The sequence below is a fragment of the Cherax quadricarinatus genome, chromosome 8 (assembly GCF_038502225.1).
Source record: "Cherax quadricarinatus isolate ZL_2023a chromosome 8, ASM3850222v1, whole genome shotgun sequence".
Classification (NCBI taxonomy): domain Eukaryota; kingdom Metazoa; phylum Arthropoda; class Malacostraca; order Decapoda; family Parastacidae; genus Cherax; species Cherax quadricarinatus.
The window spans coordinates 67800020-67826832 of NC_091299.1; positions in this window are offsets into that span (position 1 = coordinate 67800020).

Here is a 26813-nt window from a genome sequence, read left to right on the forward strand (position 1 = left end):
AAGATTATCAGGAGAAGAGTGGTGGAACACCTAGAAAGGAATGATCTCATCAACAGCAGCCAGCATGGTTTCAGGGACGGGAAATCCTGTGTCACAAACCTACTGGAGTTCTATGACATGGTGACAGCAGTAAGACAAGAGAGAGAGGGGTGGGTGGATTGCATTTTCTTGGACTGCAAGAAGGCGTTTGACACAGTTCCACACAAGAGATTGGTGCAAAAACTGGAGGACCAAGCAGGGATAACAGGGAAGGCACTACAATGGATCAGGGAATACTTGTCAGGAAGACAGCAGCGAGTCATGGTACGTGGCGAGGTGTCAGAGTGGGCACCTGTGACCAGCGGGGTCCCGCAGGGGTCAGTCCTAGGACCAGTGCTGTTTCTGGTATTTGTGAACGACATGACGGAAGGAATAGACTCTGAGGTGTCCCTGTTTGCAGATGACGTGAAGTTGATGAGAAGAATACACTCGATCGAAGACCAGGCAGAACTACAAAGGGATCTGGACAGGCTGCAGAACTGGTCCAGCAATTGGCTCCTGGAGTTCAATCCCACCAAGTGCAAAGTCATGAAGATTGGGGAAGGGCAAAGAAGGCCGCAGACGGAGTACAGTCTAGGGGGTCAGAGACTACAAACCTCACTCAAGGAAAAAGATCTTGGGGTGAGTATAACACCAGGCACATCTCCTGAAGCGCACATCAACCAAATAACTGCTGCAGCATATGGGCGCCTAGCAAACCTCAGAACAGCATTCCGACATCTTAATAAGGAATCGTTCAGGACCCTGTACACCGTATACGTTAGGCCCATATTGGAGTATGCGGCACCAGTTTGGAACCCACACCTAGCCAAGCACGTAAAGAAACTAGAGAAAGTGCAAAGGTTTGCAACAAGACTAGTCCCAGAGCTAAGAGGTATGTCCTACGAGGAGAGGTTAAGGGAAATCAACCTGACGACACTGGAGGACAGGAGAGATAGGGGGGACATGATAACGACATACAAAATACTGAGAGGAATTGACAAGGTGGACAAAAACAGGATGTTCCAGAGATTGGACACAGTAACAAGGGGACACAGTTGGAAGCTAAAGACACAGATGAATCACAGGGATGTTAGGAAGTATTTCTTCAGCCACAGAGTAGTCAGTAAGTGGAATAGTTTGGGAAGCGATGTAGTGGAGGCAGGATCCATACATAGCTTTAAGCAGAGGTACGATAAAGCTCACGGCTCAGGGAGAGTGACCTAGTAGCGATCAGTGAAGAGGCGGGGCCAGGAGCTCGGACTCGACCCCCGCAACCTCAACTAGGTGAGTACAACTAGGTGAGTACACACACACACACACACACACACACACACAACCGAGGAAGAAGTGAAGAGGCTTCTGAGTGAGCTAGATACCTCAAAGGCAATGGGGCCAGATAACATCTCCCAATGGGTCCTGAGAGAGGGAGTAGAGGCGCTATGTGTACCCCTAACAACAATATTCAATACATCTATCGAAACAGGGAGATTGCCTGAGGCATGGAAGACAGCAAATGTAGTCCCAATCTTTAAAAAAGGAGACAGACATGAAGCACTAAACTACAGACCAGTGTCACTGACATGTATAGTATGCAAAGTCATAGAGAAGATTGTCAGGAGAAGAGTGGTGGAACAGCAGCCAACATGGTTTCAGCGACGGGAAATCCTGTGTCACAAACCTACTGGAGTTCTATGACAAGGTGACAGCAGTAAGACAAGAGAGAGAGAGAGGGTTGCGTGGATTGCATCTTCTTGGACTGCAAGAAGGCGTTTGACACAGTACCACACAAGAGATTAGTGCAAAAACTGAAGGACCAAGCAGGGATAAAAGGGAAGGCACTACAATGGATCAAGGAATACTTGTCAGGAAGACTGCAGCGAGTAATGGTACGTGGCGAGGTGCCAGAGTGGGCAACTGTGACCAGCGGGGTCCCACAGGGGTCAGTCCTAGGACCAGTGCTGTTTCTGGTATTTGTGAACGACATGACGGAAGGAATAAACTCCGAGGTGTCCCTGTTTGCAGATGACGTGAAGTTGATGAGAAGAATTCATTCGATCGAAGACCAGGCAGAACTACAAAGGGATCTGGACAGGCTGCAGACCTGGTCCAGCAATTGGCTCCTGGAGTTCAATCCCACCAAGTGCAAAGTCATGAAGATTGGGGAAGTGCAAAGATGACCGCAGACGGAGTGCAGTCTAGGGGGCCAGAGACTACAAACCTCACTCAAGGAAAAAGATCTTGGGGTGAGTATAACACCAGGCACATCTCCTGAAGCGCACATCAACCAAATAACTGCCGCAGCTTATGGGCGCCTGGCAAACCTCAGAACAGCATTCCGACATCTTAATAAGGAATCGTTCAGGACCCTGTACACCGTGTACGTTAGGCCCATATTGGAGTATGCGGCACCAGTTTGGAACCCACACCTAGCCAAGCATGTAAAGATACTAGAGAAAGTGCAAAGGTTTGCAACAAGACTAGTCCCAGAGCTAAGAGGTATGTCCTACGAGGAGAGGTTAAGGGAAATCAACCTGACGACAGTGGAGGACAGGAGAGATAGTGGGGACATGATAACGACATACAAAATACTGAGAGGAATTGACAAGATGGACAAAGACAGGATGTTCCAGAGGCTGGACACAGCAACACGGGGACACAGTTGGAAGTTGAAGACACAGATGAATAACAGGGATGTTAGGAAGCATTTCTTCAGCCACAGTGTAGTCAGTAAGTGGAATAGTTTAGGAAGCGATGTAGTGGAGGCAGGATCCAGGCCCGGTGGCCTGGTGGCTAAAGCTCCCGCTTCACACACCGAGGGCCCGGGTTCGATTCCCGGCGGGTGGAAACATTTCGACACGTTTCCTTACACCTGTTGTCCTGTTCACCTAGCAGCAAATAGGTACCTGGGTGTTAGTCGACTGGTGTGGGTCGCATCCTGGGGGACAAGATTAAGGACCCCAATGGAAATAAGTTAGACAGTCCTCGATGACGCACTGACTTTCTTGGGTTATCCTGGTGGCTAACCCTCCAGGGTTAAAAATCCGAACAAAATCTTATCTTATCTTATCTTACACACAACACACACAAACACACACACACAAACACACAAACGCACACACTCACACACACACACACGCACAAACACACACACACACACACATACGCACACACACACACACACACACACACATACACTCAAACACACACACACACACACAAACACACAAATGCACACACGCACACACACACACACACACAGAAACACACACACAAACACACACACACACACACACACACAAACACACACACACACACACGCACACACACACACACACACACACACACACACACACACACACACACACACACACACACACACACACACAAACACACAAACGCAAACACGCACACACACACACACACACACACACACACACACACACTGCAAGAAGGCCTTTGACACAGTTCCTCACAAGAGATTAGTGCAGAAGCTAGAGCATCAGGCGCATATAACAGGAAGGGCACTGCAATGGATCAGAGAATACCTGACAGGGAGGCAACAACGAGTCATGGTACGTAATGATGTATCACAGTGGGCACCTGTGACGAGCGGGGTCCCACAGGGGTCGGTCCTAGGACCAGTGCTATTTTTGGTATATGTGAACGACATGACGGAAGGGTTAGACTCAGAAGTGTCCCTGTTTGCAGATGATGTGAAGTTAATGAGGAGAATTAAATCTGATGAGGACCAGGCAGGACTTCAAAGAGACCTGGACAGACTGGACACCTGGTCCAGCAAATGGCTTCTCGAATTTAATCCTGCCAAATGCAAAGTCATGAAGATAGGGGAAGGGCACAGAAGACCACAGACAGAGTATAGGCTAGGTGGCCAAAGATTGCAAACCTCACTCAAGGAGAAAGATCTTGGGGTGAGTATAACACCGAGCATGTCTCCGGAAGCACACATCAATCAGATAACTGCTGCAGCATATGGGCGCCTGGCAAACCTGAGAACAGCATTCCGACACCTTAGTAAGGAATCATTCAAGACACTGTACACCGTGTATGTCAGGCCCATACTGGAGTATGCAGCACCTGTTTGGAACCCGCACTTGATAAAGCACGTCAAGAAACTAGAGAAAGTACAAAGGTTTGCAACAAGGTTAGTTCCAGAGCTAAGGGGAATGTCCTATGAAGAAAGATTAAGGGAAATCGGCCTGACGACACTGGAGGACAGGAGGGTCAGGGGAGACATGATAACGACATATAAAATACTGCGTGGAATAGACAAGGTGGACAAGGACAGGATGTTCCAGGGAGGGGACACAGAAACAAGAGGCCACAATTGGAAGTTGAAGACACAAATGAGTCAGAGAGATAGTAGGAAGTATTTCTTCAGTCATAGAGTTGTAAGGCAGTGGAATAGCCTAGAAAATGACGTAGTGGAGGCAGGAACCATACACAGTTTTAAGACGAGGTTTGATAAAGCTCATGGAGCGGGGAGAGATAGGGTCTAGTAGCAACCGGTGAAGAGGCGGGGCCAGGAGCTAGGACTCGACCCCTGCAACCACAAATAGGTGAGTACAGACAAACACACACACAAGCACACAAACACACACACACACTAAGTAACTTACTATCGAGTGCCTCAAGTTCTCACTTCCCTGCGCTAACTAATTCTGGCATTACTTTGCTGTTGTCTGTTATACGACATCACATCCAACGTCACTACGACGTCACACAATGTCGTCACGCCCAACGTCATTCTAGGACGTCCCACCTCGACGTCACCCCACATCACTACGATATCATACCGCCTGTGTTACTTTTGATATTTCATGGAGAGGAATATAAAGTGCTTTTTGGAAAGACTGAGAGAAGAAATAAAGTGTTCGGTGTTCTCAATCAACAGAACACGTGTTCAACTAAGTATCGTAGGTCACATGTCCTCTTATCAGTGTTCCATTACCATTGTTCCATAACCACATGTTCTTAAATGCCTTAGTGTTCATTTTTTGTACATAAAAACATTCAGTTTAAACAAAGTTGTAAACATGACACCGCATGCTTAGTTGCGGGTGTGCTAGTTTTTGTATATGTTCCGCTGTGTGGTCTCTGGCAGAGAGGGATGGATTACTTTGGTCTAGGGCCGCCCTAGACAATGTAACCTATCCCTCAGGGTTACATTACCACTTACCCACTTACGCTACAGACAGTCCTGGTTCTCAAGTGCACGAGTCGTCTGAGCACTCTGTCCAGAGAGCAACTATGCTCACCAGTTCTTTCTGACGTCAGACCACTTGATGAGGCTTCTCACCTACTACTCCCACGCACAGAGTCGTTCTTTTGCAATTATCGTCTACCGGCATTGCTAGAGGCACCTTCGCCTGAGTCGTCCTTACGGTTCAGCCACTCGTCGCTGCCGTCTCCACGACACTGTGCTTGCTGGCACCATCAACTCATGCCACGACTGCCCTGCAATACAGACCCAGTCAAGAACGCTCCTGGAGTGTCTTGCTGTCTGTACTCCCTGTTGCAGTATGTCGATTTCCCACGACGCCTTATTCGCCCTCACCACCAGATTCAAGATTGTACCATGTGTTGAGTGAACCATTTCTAGGTGTTGCACTACTCTTCTGATAATCTTCTCCATAGCTTTACATGTTACATACGTCAGTGACACTAGTCTGTAGTTTAATGTCTGTCTCCTTTATTGAGAACTAAGACTATGTTTGCCGTTGCCGTATTCCACACCTCCGGCAGTTGGTGTGTTTCGGTAAATTTAATAAATGTTTATCTCCTTGCAAAGCTTACGATGTGTGGTTTACACATTTTAAAATGTTAATTACAAGGATGGCCTCTAACATGCCTTGTCATTTGAAGATAGTTGCTTATAGCACACAGAGTGCCTCTGCTTCCTCTCTCAGGATCCACGAAGATATTATCAAGCCTTTAAGGTACCTAGCTTATATAGCAAGTTCCTTCACCTCCTCCCCAGTAGTGTGTATTGGTTCCAGTACTTGCTGGTGTACTCTGCCGCCTCGGTTTGTTGGAAGCCTCTCTGTCTCTGATATTACCTCTCTAAATCTCATGCTGAGCCCTTTACTGACTTCCAGCCATTCCTTTTGACTTTCCCACCTACCTTCTTCGGTCTTTTTACCTGGTCCCTTACTGTTGTCTTCCTCCTGATTAGGCTATATAACAACTGTAGATTGGATTTGGCTATATAACAACTGTAGATTGGATTTGGCTATATAACAACTGTAGAATGGATTTGGCTATATAACAACTGTAGATTGGATTTGGCTATATAACAACTGTAGAATGGATTTGGCTATATAACAACTGTAGATTGGATTTGGCTATATAACAACTGTAGATTGGATTTGGCTATATAGCAACTGTAGATTGGATTTGGCTACATAACAACTGTAGATTGGATTTGGCTATATAACAACTGTAGATTGGATTTGGCTATATAACAACTGTAGATTGGATTTGGCTATATAATAACTGTAGATTGGATTTAGCTATATAACAACTGTAGATTGGATTTGGCTATATAATAACTGTAGATTCAATTTGGCTATATAACAACTGTAGATTGGATTTGGCTATATAACAACTGCAGATTGGATTTGGCTATATAACAACTGTAGATTGGATTTGACTATATAACAACTGTAGATTGGATTTGGCTATATAACAACTGTAGATTGGATTTGGCTATATAACAACTGTAGATTGGATTTGGCTATATAACAACTGTAGATTGGATTTGGCTATATAACAACTGTAGATTGGATTTGGCTATATAACAACTGTAGATTGAATTTGGCTATATAACAACTGTAGATTGGATTTGGCTATATAATAACTGTAGATTGGATTTGGCTATATAACAACTGTAGATTGGATTTGGCTATATAACAACTGTAGATTGGATTTGGCTATATAACAACTGTAGATTGGATTTGGCTATATAACAACTGTAGATTGGATTTGGCTATATAACAACTGTAGATTGGATTTGGCTATATAACAACTGTAGATTGGATTTGGCTATGTAAGAACTGTAGATAGGATTTGGCTATATAATAACTGTAGATTAGATTTGGCTATATAACAACTGTAGATTGGATTTGGCTATATAACAACTGTAGATTGGATTTGGCTATATAACAACTGTAGATTGGATTTGGCTATATAATAACTGTAGATTGGATTTGGCTATATAACAACTGTAGATTGGATTTGGCTAAGTAACAACTGTAGATTGGATTTGGCTATATAACAACTGTAGATTGGATTTGGCTATATAACAACTGTAGATTGGATTTGGCTATATAACAACTGTAGATTGGATTTGGCTATATAACAACTGTAGATTGGATTTGGCTATATAACAACTGTAGATTGGATTTGGCTATATAACAACTGAAGATTGGATTTGGCTATATAACAACTGTAGATTGGATTTGGCTATATAACAACTGTAGATTGGATTTGGCTATATAACAACTGTAGATTGGATTTGGCTATATAACAACTGTAGATTGGATTTGGCTATATAACAACTGTAGATTGGATTTGGCTATACAATAACTGTAGATTGGATTTGGCTATATAACAACTGTAGATTGGATTTGGCTATATAACAACTGTAGATTGAATTTGGCTATATAACAACTGTAGATTGGATTTGGCTATATAACAACGGTAGATTGGATTTGGCTATATAATAACTGTAGATTGGATTTGGCTATATAACAACTGTAGATTGGATTTGGCTATGTAACAACTGTAGATTGGATTTGGCTATATAACAACTGTAGATTGGATTTGGCTATATAACAACTGTAGATTGGATTTGGCTATATAACAACTGTAGATTGGATTTGGCTATATAACAACTGTAGAATGGATTTGGCTATATAACAACTGTAGATTGGATTTGGCTATATAACAACCGTAGATTGGATTTGGCTATATAACAACTGTAGATTGGATTTGGCTATGTAACAACTGTAGATTGGATTTGGCTATATAACAACTGTAGATTGGATTTGGCTATATAACAACTGTAGATTGGATTTGGCTATATAACAACTGTAGATTGGATTTGGCTATATAACAACTGTAGATTGGATTTGGCTATATAACAACTGTAGATTGGATTTGGCTATATAACAACTGTAGATTGGATTTGGCTATATAACAACTGTAGATTGGATTTGGCTATATAACAACTGTAGATTGGATTTGGCTATATAACAACTGTAGATTGGATTTGGCTATATAACAACTGTAGATTGGATTTGGCTATGTAACAACTGTAGATTGGATTTGGCTATATAACAACTGTAGATTGGATTTGGCTATATAACAACTGTAGATTGGATTTGGCTATATAACAACTGTAGATTGGATTTGGCTATATAACAACTGTAGATTGGATTTGGCTATATAACAACTGTAGATTGGATTTGGCTATATAACAACTGTAGATTGGATTTGGCTATATAACAACTGTAGATTGGATTTGGCTATATAACAACTGTAGATTGGATTTGGCTATATAACAATGTAGATTGGATTTGGCTATGTAACAACTGTAGATTGGATTTGGCTATATAACAACTGTAGATTGGATTTGGCTATATAACAACTGTAGATTGGATTTGGCTATATAACAACTGTAGATTGGATTTGGCTATATAACAACTGTAGATTGGATTTGGCTATATAACAACTGTAGATTGGATTTGGCTATATAACAACTGTAGATTGGATTTGGCTATATAACAACTGTAGATTGGATTTGGCTATGTAACAACTGTAGATTGGATTTGGCTATATAACAACTGTAGATTGGATTTGGCTATATAACAACTGTAGATTGGATTTGGCTATATAACAACTGTAGATTGGATTTGGCTATATAACAACTGTAGATTGGATTTGGCTATATAACAACTGTAGATTGGATTTGGCTATATAACAACTGTAGATTGGATTTGGCTATATAACAACTGTAGATTGGATTTGGCTATGTAACAACTGTAGATTGGATTTGGCTATATAATAACTGTAGACTGGATTTGGCTATATAACAACTGTAGATTGGATTTGGCTATGTAACAACTGTAGATTGGATTTGGCTATATAACAACTGTAGATTGGATTTGGCTATATAACAACTGTAGATTGGATTTGGCTATATAACAACTGTAGATTGGATTTGGCTATATAACAACTGTAGATTGGATTTGGCTATGTAACAACTGTAGATTGGATTTGGCTATATAACAACTGTAGATTGGATTTGGCTATATAACAACTGTAGATTGGATTTGGCTATATAACAACTGTAGATTGGATTTGGCTATGTAACAACTGTAGATTGGATTTGGCTATATAACAACTGTAGATTGGATTTGGCTATATAACAACTGTAGATTGGATTTGGCTATGTAACAACTGTAGATTGGATTTGGCTATATAACAACTGTAGATTGGATTTGGCTATGTAACAACTGTAGATTGGATTTGGCTATATAACTACTGTAGATTGGATTTGGCTATATAACAACTGTAGATTGGATTTGGCTATATAACAACTGTAGATTGGATTTGGCTATATAACAACTGTAGATTGGATTTGGCTATATAAAAACTGTAGATTGGATTTGGCTATGTAACAACTGTAGATTGGATTTGGCTATATAACAACTGTAGATTGGATTTGGCTATATAACAACTGTAGATTGGATTTGGCTATATAACAACTGTAGATTGGATTTGGCTATATAACAACTGTAGATTGGATTTGGCTATATAACAACTGTAGATTGGAATTGGCTATATAACAACTGTAGATTGGATTTGGCTATGTAACAACTGTAGATTGGATTTGGCTATATAACAACTGTAGATTGGATTTGGCTATATAACAACTGTAGATTGGATTTGGCTATGTAACAACTGTAGATTGGATTTGGCTATATAACAACTGTAGATTGGATTTGGCTATATAACAACTGTAGATTGGATTTGGCTATATAACAACTGTAGATTGGATTTGGCTATATAACAACTGTAGATTGGATTTGGCTATGTAACAACTGTAGATTGGATTTGGCTATATAACAACTGTAGATTGGATTTGGCTATATAACAACTGTAGGTTGGATTTGGCTATATAACAACTGTAGATTGGATTTGGCTATGTAACAACTGTAGATTGGATTTGGCTATATAACAACTGTACATTGGATTTGGCTATATAACAACTGTAGATTGGATTTGGCTATGTAACAACTGTAGATTGGATTTGGCTATATAACAACTGTAGATTGGATTTGGCTATATAACAACTGTAGATTGGATTTGGCTATGTAACAACTGTAGATTGGATTTGGCTATATAACTACTGTAGATTGGATTTGGCTATATAACAACTGTAGATTGGATTTGGCTATGTAACAACTGTAGATTGGATTTGGCTATATAACAACTGTAGATTGGATTTGGCTATATAACAACTGTAGATTGGATTTGGTTATATAATAACTGTAGATTGGATTTGTCTTTCTCAAATTGCCCTTGAGCCTCACTTCTTAACCATGCATATTTGTTTCTGGCTCTTAGCTCAGCTCCTTGTTTTCCCGAGTTTTTTGCTATTTACACATTATCCGTGCTCTAGCACATTTAGCTTTGGCCTCTCTACCTCTCCAGTTAAACCATGGGCTCAATCTAGTCTTCCTTATGTTTGTATTGCCCCTGGGTACGAACTTCTCGTTTGCCTCCCTTTATTTTCTGGTCACGTGTGCCATCATCTCATTCATTGTCTTTCTATTTCTTTTAAACACTATACCTCATACAGGAATTTCCTCATACCTGCGTAGTCCCCACTGTTGAAGTCTGGCTTCTCATCTCCTTCCCGTGTTGCTTCATGCTCCACTGTTAATTCCACAAGGTATTCGAAACTCAGGACCGTGTGTTCCTAGCGGGGCTTTCGATAAGTACAGTAATATCCTCTGTGTCGGAACCACTCAGGGTGAAGACAAGGTATGTGAGCGTGTGTGTACTCAAGTGTGGTTACAGGGGTTGAATCATAACTCCTGGCCCCCGCTTCTTCACTGGTTGCTACTAGGTCCTCTCTCTCTCTCCCTTCTCCATGAGCTTTATCATACCTCATCTTTAAACCATGTATGGATCCTGTCTCCACTACATAACTTTCCAGACTATTAAACTTCCTGACAACTATAGCTGAAGAAATACTTCCTAAAATCCCTCTGACTCATCTGAGTTATCAACTAACTCCTTATTGCTGTGTTCCATCTCTGGAAACACTTTATATATATATATATATATATGTGTGTGTGTGTGTGTGTGTGTGTGTGTGTGTGTGTGTGTGTGTGTAGGGGAGAGATAGTGTTGGGCATCATAATATAACCGGGCTAATTCGTATAATTCTTTATATAACATATAGGCCTACTATATGTTATATAAAGAATCTTAGACAACATACATATAAGAGAACAAAGAACTTATTACTCAAACTTAAAATATTTATATTCAAATTTAACAAAAAAAATAAAATAAAAATAACTGATCACTTACCTCGCAGAAGCTCTGAGAAAAAACAACAAAAACAAAATTAGAATCGAAAATAAATAATACCAAATTATATAATAAACAATTAGTGTATAACAGGTCAAGTACAAACAACAAATAAACAATAATTTGGACATATCAAAACTAGCACTAGAGGGTGAGGGAGCTCAGGGCAATAATAGTTACTGGCTGCTGCTAGGGAAAATATATCTAGTGACCTCATTAGACACCTAGAATCTTGTGTCATGGTGGAGTAGTGGTCTAGAGCGTCAAGAGTTTAGCTAGCTTCCCGGAAGAATACTTACACGATTCGGGTTCGAATCTCGGTCGGTCAAGTATGTTCTTTGCTTAAAAATAACGTATGATATATTCAAAATATCCATGGTGAAATTCCAAGTATTTATTCTGCATATTGTGATATCTGTATATTCCTGTATGTATAAATTATTGTAACCACGAACGAGTGGTACTGATTAATAACAACACTGCGCTAGCCAAGGATTCGAACCTATGTTGTACTGACCCGCCATTGTCAGAAAGAACAAAATGACGCCTTAACCCACAGGACCACCCAGTCCTACAAAAACCAAGCACCCAGCCAAGCTAGGTGTGTTACTCTTGGTCCGAGGACATACGGAGGTGTGGGAGCTTACAAGCTAATTTCATTCTCATCCCTGTTTGGTGTACGAGCCTACAAGCAGCAAATATATATATATATATATTATTGTAACCACGAACGAGTGGTATTGGTCAATAACAAAACTAGTCAAGGATTCGAAGCCATGTTGTATTGGCCCGCCATTGTGAGCGAGAACCATAAGACGCCTTAACCCACAGAATCACCCAATCCAATCCTTGCCTTATTCGGCAAGAAGAGCATTGCTATTTAAGCGAAAATTGCAAGTTTTACCTATTCGGCACCTCTCTCTCTACCACTCTTACTCTGCCTGTCTCGCGCACGCGTGCGCGCTCACACACACACACACACACACACACACACACACACACACACACACACACACACACACACACACACACACACACACACACACACACACACACACAGGAAGTGGAATAGCCTTGGAAGTGATGTAGCAGAGGCAGGATCCATACATAACTTTAAGAAGAGGTATGATAAAGCTCATGGAGCGGGAAGAGTGATCTAGCAGCGGCCAGTGAAGAGGCAGGGCCAGGAGCTGTGAATCGACCCCTACAACCACAACTAGGTGAGTTCACACACACACACACACACACACACAAACAGCACACACGCACTATAAAACCTAAAACATATATATATATATATATATATATATATATATATATATATATATATATATATATATATATATATATATATATATATATATATATATATATATATATATATATAGAGAGAGAGAGAGAGAGAGAGAGAGAGAGAGAGAACTGGGGCCCAGAGGGGAAGTCGAGGGCTAAGGGGGATCAGAGGAAGATGGTCCTGGTCAGGAAGAATGGACGGAAGAGCAACGTAAAAAGATGGAACAAGAGTGAGAGAGCAAACTAGGTGAACTTTCTATGAAAATGGAGAAAAGGCTTTAGACAGAGAAGAAGAAATGGGAGTCACAAGCTGAAGCTGCAGATGCCAGGATACAGGCTTTAGAATATGCTGAAGGGAGTTACAGGGCTAGTGCCCAGAGGAGACATGGTATCTGAAGCAGGTACACCCCTATTAAATGAGCCCAACAGAAAGGAAGAAGACAACCAAGCAAGGCCGACGAATGTGGGGGGAGAGCTGTTAGGAGCAGGGATAGCAGTAAGGGGGGGAAAGAAGATAGAGAAGGTGACAGGACCCATGTTGAGGCACGACCATGCCACCTAGAATTACAGGATAAATAAGGGAGGCAGTGGATATGTACAAATGAGACCCAGAGACACAGAGGGAAAGGCAATGGGAGGAGGAGAGAGAGGAGTCAGTGTTTATTAATGGGCTTCAGGAGAGCGAAGGGAGGACACATAATGAAAGACGGCATAAAGAAAAAAACAGGAGACTGGAAACATCAAAGAAATAGGCGAGAAGAAATGAGTGAGTTGGTATATTTTCATAGAATGAGAGGGTACTTGAAGAGGAGAAATCAGCCGGTAAAACTGATTTTCAAAACAAAAATCGTGCAGAACAGGGTCCTGCAAGAGAAACCTCGGCTGAAGGAATTAACATAAAGGAGGGTGTTCCTAGACTGCGATAGAACAAGAGCAGAATGACAGCAGATGAGGGAGAAGACACAGAAAGAAAAGGGTGCCCCGTGGCCTGGTGGTTAAAGCTCTCGCTTTACACGGCGAGGGTCTGTGTTCAATTCCCAGCACGGGTAGAAACATTGGGCTTGTTTCTTTACACCGGGTGTCTATGTTCACCCTTTAGTAAAATGGGTACCTAGGTGTTAGTCGACTGGTGTAGGTTGCATCCTGGAACATGGACTTAATTTTCCCGAAATGCTCTGCATAACAAGGGGCTTTCTATATAGTAGTATGTCATTAATGTCAGCTAGGCCTGTAAACCATGTACATGTACTTGTAGTAAATAAAGATTATTATTATTATTATTATTATTATTATTATTATTATTATTAGTATTATTATTATGACAGACAGCAGAGGACAACCAGAGCCGGGCAGACCAACAAGCACAAGTACACGCAGAACCACCCTTAGAAACCCACAGCTAAACATGCTATCTCAACATAAACCACTTTCCACACTTACAGCCCCCAGTTCATGCTATGCTGTAGAACCCCACAGCACACTGCAAGGGCTCCCACCCCCACAGACCCCACAGAACACAGTGTTCAAGAGGAAACTGAAGGTATGGTACACCACTGCTGATAAATAACGAATAAGTGGGAGGAGTGGCATGAGAGAATCAAAGAGGCATCACCGGACATCATAGCTCTCACCATAACCAGGCTTACAGGAATGATAACAGGTGCCATCTTTCCAACGGGATATCAGATGTTGAGGAAAGACAGAGGGAACAGACCAATGGGAATCTAAAGAGCTGGAAAGAAGATACAGGGGAAAAGCAAGTGAATACATAATAGGAACACTTCAGTCTGGAGGTCTCAAGGTGGTAATTGCAGTAATGTATAACCCACCACAGAACAGCAGGAGGCCAAGGCATGAGTATGATGAGAATAAAAGAGCGGTGGTTGACACACTGGCTGAAGTGGCCAGAGGGGCTCATGCGAGCAGGGCAAAGCTGCTGATTGTTTCAATCACAAAGAAATTGACTGGGAGAACCTGGAGCCACATGAGGGCCAAAAAACGTGAGGGCTAGGGTGATGGAGGTGGTACTGGAAAACCTAATGTACCAACGCGTAAGGGACACTACCAGAGAGAGAGAGAGAGAGAGGAGAGAGGATGAACCAGGAAGACTGGACCTGGCATTCTTTTTTAGATATTGAGGATACTACAAATGAAAGACCCCTCTGGGCCCGTGACCACGTGGTTCTGAGCTTCAAATACATAGTAGAATTACAAGTGGAGAGGGAAGCAGGAAGGGCAGGATGAATGAAGCCAAACTACATGGTTCAGTGGGGCAGAGCACTGGCAGGGAAGTCAGTAAATGAGATGATGGAATATGTGACAAGAATATACAAGGAAACTGAGAAGAAGTTTGTACCCAAGGGTAACAGGAATAACCTGAATGACAGGATGAGCCCTTGGTTCACTCAAGGGTGTAGAGAGGCCAAAACCAAGTGTGCTAGAGAATGGAAAAAGTATAGAAGGCAAAGGACCCATGAGAAAAATGACAGCAATCATAGCGTCAGAAACGAATATGCACAGGTAAGAAGGGATGCTCAACGGCAATACGAAAATGACATAGCAGCGAAAGCCAAATCTGACCCGAAACTGTTGTACAACCACATCAGGAAGAAAACAACAGTCAAGGACCAGGTAATCAGGCTGAGGAAGGAAGGAGGAGAGATCATAAGAAACAACCGAGAAATATGTGAAGAGCTCAACATGAGATTCAAAGAAGTGTTCAGAGGAGACAGAAGGGACTCAATAAAGACAGAGAGGTGGGGTACACCGTCAAGTGTTGGACACAATACATATAACCGAGGAAGATGTGTAGAGGCTGCTAAGCGAGCTAGATATCTCAAAGGCGATGGGGTTGGATAACATCTCCCAATGTGTCCTGAGAGAGGGAGCAGAGGCGCTCTGTGTACCACTAATAACAATCTTCAACACATCTATAAATAACAAAAAGGCACAATACCGTGACTGGAACGATACACAAATAACCCGCACATAAAAGACAGAAGCTTACGACGACGTTTCGATCCGACTTGGACCATTGACAAAGTCACACTAACAGAGGAGGAGCAGGACGGCTATATATAGGCAGGAAGAGGTGGAGGTAGTAGTAGTGGTAGTAGTAGTAGTAGTAGTAGTACTACTACTACCTCCACCTCTTCCTGCCTATATATAGCCGTCCTGCTCCTCCTCTGTTAGTGTGACTTTGTCAATGGTCCAAGTCGGACCGAAACGTCGTCGTAAGCTTCTGTCTTTTATGTGCGGGTTATTTGTGTTTCAACACATCTATCGATACAGGGCGACTACCTGAGGTATGAAAGACAGCAAATGTATATGGAATTCTATGAAACTTCTTAAAGATATCCTCTCAAGGAAAGCCAAGTGGCTCAGATATATAGACGATGTTCTTCGTCCCAATAAAGTGCGTGACTGCAAACATGAAACTAAATACTGCGGTTAAATTAATGGATGAGAAATGTTAAAAATGTGCTTAACATGTATTAGAATACGTCATTATAACTACTCAAATAAATGGTTTGAAAGATAATATTGCGACTGACCAAGACTTAAACTCAAGCTTGCAAGCTTACCAGGAAGCCAGATAGACTCTCGACGCTGTATGTCTCAACACCACCGCGATAGATAACATTAGGCATACATTGAGGACACACTGTTTGGGGCAAAGAAACTCAGAGATCTAGCTGGTTAGTAATCTATTTTCTTATGGAAAAAATGGCTGGCTTCCTACCATGAGCTAATAATCTTTTTTCCTAATAGAACAATGACTGAGAACCAACATATATCGAAAAATAGACGTTTACTCAAAATCAGTTGCAAGACTCGTACCTAAATTTATTCTCCTTCTGTTTAGGTACGAGTCTTACAAGCGATTTTGAGCAAACGTCTTTTTTGTCGATATATGTTGGTTCTCAGTCATTGTCCCATTAGGGAAAAAGATTATTAGCTCATGGTAGGAAGCCAGCCATTTTTTTTCTCCATAAGAAAATAGATTACCAACCAACTTAATTTGGATTCATACTAGATCAATTTAAATTTCGGGAAAACATTAATTTCAACACCGTAAACAAAATGTCGCATTTTCGCCAAGAAATATTTCTGCTAATGATTTAGTAATCCAACCTAAGCAAACTTATAATATTTAAAAACTAAGTTTTAGGATAAGAATTCTTTTAAGCAGTTAAAAATTCAATGATATTTCAAAATTTCTTAGATTCATTTGATACGTCTCTCCTGCTCTGAGGTGGACTTTTCCATGTAATGAAAGTTCACTAACTTGTCGAGTTTTTGACCTCCAGTAATAGCAGATGGTATGGAAATAATGAGAGATTGATGATCAACACACACAGCAGTGATTACAAACTTTATTTAGGCAACGTTTCGCTCGGCAGCAGGCTTTCTAAAGCCTGAACAGGCTTGACAAAACGTGCTGAGCAGGTGAAGCGTTATCACTGTAACGTTCCTAGACATTGCTCTTGAGTGCTTATCACCAACTAAGCAGTAATGGAATGGCGTTATGAAGCCACAGACTTATGGTAACTAAACTTGATCTAAAACCCTGGAACTTGAGCGAGGCCAGTAACTGTCGAAGAGAATTACTGGAACTGTGAGCTGGTTTAGAATTAAACATGATACTAGCTACAACGAGGTATTTTGATACTGACCTGGAAAGCGACCTGGGAGTCTCGGAAGGTGTAGTGGTGGCGGAGAAACTGTACATATTGGCCACTCCGGAGGCTGTAGAGGAACAGTGCATCTGGTAGAGTGGACCTGTCGATACAGTGAGACCGGCGGTGAGGAAGGGAGAGGAAGGGTAAGGAAGAGAAGGCGAGGGACACAAGGAATGGAGATAAATTTGCATTCATGCAAACAGAAAGAGGGGGATGTACAGTTTATTTTTTTCAAGCAGATGGAATTTATACGAACATTGGGAATACATTACAGACCAAAACAAAAAAAACAGTGATAAAATTGAACTCAAAAAGTGAAGGAAACTCGTCTACCACAATGGAGGACGGAAATAACATTAATGACACTAGCATATACATGGCAAAGGTTTTGGAAAACTGTAGAGCAAAAATTCGCAACTTTATTTTTTTTGTGCGCCCAACGATTCCCCAGATTAATGGATATTAGCCATGGACGACCAACTGATTTATACAAAATGTTTACTTAGAAAACCATAATAACCATCAGCGTACTTTAAGCTTTACTGTTACGGGAACATCCAGCAGACTGCTTAGTATTTGATATTTATGAATAAGAGTCGATATTTTATTACTTTCTCTCTATTCTTACCTCACTAATAAAGTAACTTTGAGCATCATTAAATATCCCTTTATTAAGGTATCCTCCCAGGGAGACCTTAAAGGGGTTACTGATTTTTTCCGTTTTTTTTTGTTTCAAATTTTCGATTTTCTGTCGCTCATAACTCGAGAATCCTTTATCTGATCGGATTCAAATTTTGAATTCCTGAGTACGGTAACTAGGACTAAATTCTAGGAGACACTGGAATGTACGGATCCTTTATGACTAAAGTTGCTGAACTCACCTCCAGCGTCCTAGAATATCTTAATTTACTTTCGAAAAGGTTACTGGGGTAAGTTCAGGAATTCAAACAACGATGCTTTTAAATTCAAGCAACGATGCTTTTAAATTCAAGCAACGATGCTTTTAAATTCAAGCAACGATGCTTTTAAATTCAAGCAACGATGCTTTTAAATTCAAGCAACGATGCTTATAAATTCAAGCAACGATGCTTTTAAATTCAAGCAACGATGCTTATAAATTCAAGCAACGATGCTTTTAAATTCAAGCAACGATACTTTTAAATTCAAGCAACGATGCTTTTAAATTCAAGCAACGATGCTTTTAAATTCAAGCAACGATGCTTTTAAATTCAAGCAACGATACTTTTAAATTCAAGCAACGATGCTTATAAATTCAAGCAACGATGCTTTTAAATTCAAGCAACGATGCTTATAAATTCAAGCAACGATGCTTTTAAATTCAAGCAACGATACTTTTAAATTCAAGCAACGATGCTTTTAAATTCAAGCAACGATGCTTTTAAATTCAAGCAACGATGCTTTTAAATTCAAGCAACGATACTTTTAAATTCAAGCAACGATGCTTTTAAATTCAAGAAACGATGCTTTTAAATTCAAGCAACGATGCTTTTAAATTCAAGCAACGATACTTTTAAATTCAAGCAACGATACTTTTAAATTCAAGCAACGATACTTTTAAATTCAAGCAACGATGCTTTTAAATTCAAGCAACGATACTTTTTAATTCAAGCAACGATACTTTTAAATTCAAGCAACGATGCTTTTAAATTCGGCAGTGGGTTTACCATTACCGAACGGGTTCACTATTTAATAAGTGATATAGCTTCTGCCAGGATAGTGCTCATCCAGTTTAGTTTGTGTTAGGACAAATTTGTCAACGCAATGAATAGTGTTTTAAACTAGGAATCCGTGGATTTATCAAACTGGACTGTCTTAATAAAGTACAAAATCATTTCTTTCTTCTAGGACTCAAGAGATTTGTTAACCTAACCTAACTTTAAACAGAAAACCGAAAAATATTGAAAAACATTTAATTTTCTGAGTTTAGAGAGTCGTATATATATATATATATATATATATATATATATATATATATATATATATATATATGTATATTTATATATATATATATATATATATATATATATATATATATATATATATATATATATATATATATATATATATATATATATATATATATGCACATTTGAATATGCATGTGTGGAAAAATATATGCATACATAAATATGTACTTTTATTCAACTTGACACACATACATGCATACATATATAAATATATACATATGCACAAGTATACATATATACACATGCAAACGAACTTATACCCAAGTATGCATATATATGCACACAAATACATACACATGTGTACTGTTTATATATGAAAGTGCACATACATAAATTCATATACACAAACATATATACAAGAATACATATATATTTTGCGGCACCGGAAAATTACGACTCACCCTCCACTATTCCTTTCGCATGCACTGAGGTAGAGGAGGCTGGGCTGAAGAAATAAGGGAGATAACTTTCTCGTATCGCTCAACGACTCAAGTACTTTTAGTTATGTACTATTCTTGCCTTACTAATGCCTTAATTTTGTGTATTAGAATCAACATAGAGACATTATATGCATTCTTCTAGACCTTTAGCAATAAATGCTGGAACAATGCACAACCTGAGCATAGGAGAAAGAACCTTACGACATTTCGGACCGATATGGGCCATTTACAAGTCCGGCCGAAACGTTGGTATAAGGTACTTTCTCCTATATGGGTGTTATATATCTATGGAAGGGAAATCTATACAAACACATTATATATCTTGCAAAATAAATCAACATTTACATTTGTTTTAGTTACATAAAGAATCCTGAATGTGTAGATTTACAGCAATACAAAAATAACTATTAGTAAACGAGATATGTAAAAACACACATGGAGACCATGCCCAGCCCTTGTAGGGTAGGGTAGGTGGCCGAGCCCGAGCTTGCAGCTCACTAGACTGTCATTCCCAATAACCCCCCTGAGGCGGGGATGATAGACCAGAGAGGCCTAGCTTCTCGTAGAGAGAAGCTAGGCCTGGGGACAGTTGGTCCCAAAGATGAGGGGGTACTTGTGCCTCCTCCCATGGGAGACTTAGGTCTCAGACACTCCCTAAAGAGGGAGCCAAGGCCGGGCCACCACTTGGAAAAGGCCCGGGCCGGGAGAATACCGGCGAATCTTTAATAATAATAATAATATAAAAACAGTAACACTCTAAGGGTCGTCACAGACCTTCATCCTCAACAACACAGATAATATCATTCGGCAAACCTTTAAATAAGAAGTAATTTTAACAGAGATTCTCCCTTAAATAATTCTTCATGAGCACCCTTGTAGAGGCAGTGAGTACACTGTCACTGATGTCACTGTACACTGTCACTGGTGTCACTGTACACTGTCCCTGATGTCCCTGTATACTGTCACTGATGTCGCTGAACACTGTCACTGATGTCACTGTACACTGTCACAGATGTCCCTGTGTACTGTCACTGGTATCACTGTGCACTGTCACTGATGTCCCTGTATACTGTCACTGATGTCACTGTATACTGTCATTGATGTCACTGTACACTGTCACTGATGTCACTGTACACTGTCACTGGTGTCACTGTACACTGTCACTGATGTCACTGTACACTGTCACTGGTGTCACTGTACACTGTCACTGATGTCCCTGTATACTGTCACTGATGTCGCTGAACACTGTCACTGATGTCACTGTACACTGTCACAGATGTCCCTGTGTACTGTCACTGGTATCACTGTGCACTGTCACTGATGTCCCTGTATACTGTCTCTGATGTCACTGTATACTGTCATTGATGTCACTGTACACTGTCACTGATGTCACTGTATACTGTCACTGGGGTCACTGTACACTGTCACTGATGTCCCTGTATACTGTCACTGATGTCGCTGTACAGTGTCACTGATGTCCCTGTACACTGTCATTGATGTCTGTCACTATACACTGTCACTGATGTCAATGTACACTGTCACTGATGTCGCTGTACACTGTCACCGATGTCGCTGTACACTGTCACTGATGTCGTTGTACACTGTCATTGATGTCACTGTATACTGTCACTGATGTCACTGTATACTGTAACTGGTGTCACTGTACACTGTCACTGATGTCTCTGTGCACTGTCACTGATGTCACTGTACACCGCCACTGATGTCACTGTATAATGTCATTGATGTCACTGAATACTGTCACTGGTGCCACTGTATACTGTCATTGATGTCACTGTACACTGTCACTGATGTCACTGTACACTGTCATTGATGTCACTGTACACTGTCACTGATGTCACTGTACACTGTCATTGATGTCACTGTACACTGTCACTGATGTCACTGTATGTCACTAGTGTCACTGCATACTGTCACTGACGTCACTGTACACCGTCACTAATGTCACTGTACACTGTCACTGATTTCACTGTGCACTGTCACTGATGTCAATGTACACTGCCACTGATGTCACTGAATACTGTCACTGGTGTCACTGCATACTGTCACTGATGTCATTGTACACTGTCACTGTACACTGTCACTGATGTCACTACACTGTCACTGATGTCACTGTACACTGTCATTGATGTCACTACACTGTCACTGATGTCACTACACTGTCACTGATGTCAGGTAAGCCTGTATACATTGTACTTATACGTGTAGAAATAAAGACATTATTATTGAAAGGTCCTCACAATTAGGTCTCTTGAACCCAGCTGCATACTTACAGATGCCTGAAACTTACTTAAAACAAGATATTTCTTGCTTTGCGATCACATTTCCCAGTAAGATATAACCCTAGGAAGATATTTTATAATTAAGGTAGCTCTAAGCCTGATATCGTATCAGATACTTTCGTCTAGAAAGATAACAGCCAGCAGCAACATAACCCCCAAGAAGATATTTTTCCTCAGATGTTCCCTAAACATAATTTTCCCTTGTCTGATCATTTCTGTGAGGTAGCTAGATAATTCCTCTTTGGCAGACATATAATTCCCTTTAAGTGGGCAAGTAACTCCTGTTAGGAAGGTAATTTCCCCTCGCTTACTCAGGTAACTGGTCTTAAGGAGCCGACTAATTGACTCTCGGAGGGCTGAGGTAACTGCTCATAGCAGACTGTTAATTCACCCTTAGACAGTCTGGTAATTCGGTGCTATTGCTTAGCCCCTCTGTTCCAAATGGGTTTTAGCTTTCTTTTGCTGCTCACACAAGCTTATTTCTCTCTCTCTCTCTCTCTCTCTCTCTCTCTCTCTCTCTCTCTCTCTCTCTCTCTCTCTCTCTCTCTCTCTCTCTCTCGATATACAGGGTTTTTCAAGGTTAGGTTCAGGGCTCCTAACTTTATTTACAAGCTAACAGCTGTTACCTACATCAGTTTATTTGAAATTCCTGTCTGTCTCTCTCTCTGTCTCTCTCTCTCTCTCTCCCCACACACAGGAGGGCTAGGGGAGACATGATAACGACATACAAAATACTGCGAGGAATAGATAAGGTGGACAGAGACAAGATGTTCCAGAGATGGGACACAGAAACAAAGGGTCAGAATTGGAAGTAGAAGATTCAGATGGGTCATAGGGATGTTAGGAAGTATTTCTTTAGCCATAGAGTTGTCAGAAAGTGGAACAGTCTGGCAAGTGATGTAGTGGAGGCAGGAACCATACATAGTTTTAAGACGAGGTACGATAAAGCTCATGGAGCAGGGAGAAGGAGGACCCAGTAGCGGTCAGTGAAGAAGCGGGGCCAGGAGCTGAGCCTCGACACCTGCAACCACAATTAGGTGAGTACACACACACACACACACACACACACATGAAGATCTATACACAACCCTCACATAATAGAGAGGAGCTTACGACGACGCGTCGGTCAGACTTTGACCATTTACAAAAGTGCGGGTTATTTGTGTATTCTTCCAGTCACGGTATATGTATCTTGCTTTTGATATACCTTTGAAGAATTTCGAGAGTGTATCTACTATCTGAGCCCGGCCATGGGCCAGGCTCGTCTGGTGCTCGCCTGGTCAACCAGGCTGTTGCTGCTGGAGGCCCGCTGCCCCACATATCCATCACAGCCTGGTTGATTTGGCACCTGGTGAAGATACTTGTCTAGTTTCATCTTGAAGGCTTCAACACTTGTTCCAGCAGTGTTTCTGATATCTTCTGGTAAGATGTTGAAAAGTCTGGGACCGTGGATGTTGATACAGTGTTCCCTTATTGTCCCCACCGCACCCCTGCTCCTGACTGGGTTTATTTTACACTTCCTCCCATATCTCTCACTCCAGTATGTTGTTATGGCAGTGTGCAGATGTGGGACTAAGCCCTCGAGTACCTTCCAGGTATATATTATCATGTACCTCTCTCTCCTCCGCTCCAATGAGTACATGTTTAAGACTTGCAGGCGTTCCCAGTAGTTTAGGTGCTTTACTGGCTCAATGTGAGCCGTAAACGATCTCTGTATTTGTTCTAGCTCCGATATTTATCCTGCCCTGAACGGGGCCGTCACACTGAGCAATATTCTAAGTGAGGGAGCACTAGTGATTTGAAGAGTGTCACCATCGGCATTGTTTCCCTTGTTTTGAAAGTTCTCAATACCCACCCAGTCATATATTTCAATAGACAAGTCATAATGAAGTCAACGGATTCTCGATGGCTGTTAAGGGACTGCATCAAGAAGACTGTGTGACAACGAGGCCAGAGAGTCACTTACAGAAGCTGTGAGTCATAGCTGAACTGATGGTGGTCAGACGTGGGAGTACTAATGTATACAACTCTGTGGATGCTAGTAGAGTAACACGAGAAGTTTAAGACATAAACTATATTAAATTAGTAGTGGACTGTTGTAGCCTACGTCTTCCATCCTTATCCATCTCTCCTGGAAATCTCCACGTCAGTTTTCCAAAAGGGTATGGTACATTTTCCACCTATTTTCATGCCAGCAGCAGCTGGAGAGTGCGTAAGGGGGTGAGCCATCTGGGTTACCATCCTTTCCTCACACACCTGGATAATTCATAGTAGTCCTTAATATTAGACTAGATAGAAGTAGATGGTTCTTCTTAGTAGGTATTCTCGTGTGCAGTTTTAAGTCATTTGCTATCTGTCTTTAGCATGTACTCCAGTGTACTCTCTCTCTCTCTCTCTCTCTCTCTCTCTCTCTCTCTCTCTCTCTCTCTCTCTCTCTCTCTCTCTCTCTCTCTATGTGTGTGTGTGTGTGTGTGTGTGTGTGTGTTTTGCGCAAGAGGTTTTACAGGGTTAGATTAAGAGTTCCTACAGTTATTTACAACCTATAAGCTGCTGCCTACCTCAACTCATTCGACAACTTTGCCGTACCAAATATTATCTTTACTAAATCTCAATCTAATGAATCTTAAACAGGGAGGAGAAGGAAGCTTCAGCCAGCTGTGAGCCAGAGACATCCTTTGGTCAAACTGAGTTAATTAATTTCGTGATGTTATGTTATATGAACATATTCCAGATTCGAGCTAATCTTGAAGTACATGAGTACATAACTCTAAAAGAGTACAGCCAGAGTGTAGTTCGTGTTTGCTGCCGGTCTTGTTACACAGAAGCTGTCTTCTTGTTGCCCTCGAAGTGGAGCCAAGTTTGCTATCTTAACTATATTGGCCTTGTTCATAATTGTGCGGCCACCAAAATCTCTTCAACGATGAACGATCTGCTGAAATAACTGATCCATTCAGGTCTGGTGAGGGACCAGAGATGTATCGTCTTGCTCGATTATCTGTTATGTCTAGAAGTCGTAAATGAGACGAGGGCAGGCAATCCAAAAACACGGTGTATACTCTAGGTGTAAAAACATGTTATCTCTCTCCCTCTCTGTCTCTCTGTCTCTGTCTCTCTGTCTCTGTCTCTGTCTCTGTCTCTCTGTCTCTGTCTCTCTGTCTCTGTCTCTCTGTCTCTGTCTTTCTGTCTCTGTCTCTGTCTCTGTCTCTCTGTCTCTGTCTTTCTGTCTCTGTCTCTGTCTCTGTCTCTGTCTCTCTGTCTCTCTGTCTCTGTCTCTCTGTTTGTCTGTCTGTCTGTCTGTCTGTCTGTCTGTCTGTCTGTCTGTCTCTCTCTCTCTCTCTCTCTCTCTCTCTCTCTCTCTCTCTCTCTCTCTCTCTCTCTCTCTCTCTCTCTCTCTCTCTCTCTCTCTCTCTCTCTCTCTTTATCTCTCTCTCTCTGATGTGATGGTATCCGTGGCACATACAGCTCACGTATCACTGAAAATCTCTCTGTTCTGAGATCTACATTTAGCGACTAACAACTCCACTAGACACATAGGGTGCTTTGTCAAATACTGCAAAATGACGTATTGGTTAAAAGCATTGAAGAATATCTAGCCGAAGTTGCTACACAGCCACACCAGAAAGAAAATTTTACAAGACCCCCTTGAGTGTGGTAACTTTGGAAGCTCAGTGTTTTGTCATTCATCTCTGTAGAGAACAAAACAGTACAGGGGAGACATCACAATATTTCTATTGTTGAATCTTATAGCGTGAGGGAGGAGCATTCCACGTCATTACCTTGCTCAGCAAACTGAGGTAATTTGTACACAGTTTTTCTATTTACATCTGAGAGGAGGTGGATCCGGATAAAGTCTGACTGCCGGGAATGTGTCACTTTGTACCCTTTCTCTTTTGCTTAGTAGCTGATACACGTACATCAGCAGGAACGATGGTGAACTATCATCAGCAGGAACAATGATGAACTATCATCAGCAGGAACAATGATACACTATCATCAGCAGGAACAATGATGAACCATCATCAGCAGGAACAATGATGAACTATCATCAGCAGGAACAATGATACACTATCATCAGCAGGAACAATGATGAACCATCATCAGCAGGAACAATGATGAACTATCATCAGCAGGAACAATGATGAACTATCATCAGCAGGAACAATGATGAACCATCATCAGCAGGAACAATGATGAACTATCATCAGCAGGAACAATGATGAGCTATCAGCAGAAACAATGACGTACTATCAGCAGAAACAATGACGTACTATCAGCAGAAACAATTACGTACTATCAGCAGAAACAATGACGCACTATCAGCAGAAACAATGAGGCACTTTCAACAGAAACAATGACGTACTTTCAGCAGAAACAATGACGCACTATCAGCAGAAACAATGAGGCACTTTCAACAGAAACAATGACGTACTTTCAGCAGAAACAATGACGCACTATCAGCAGAAA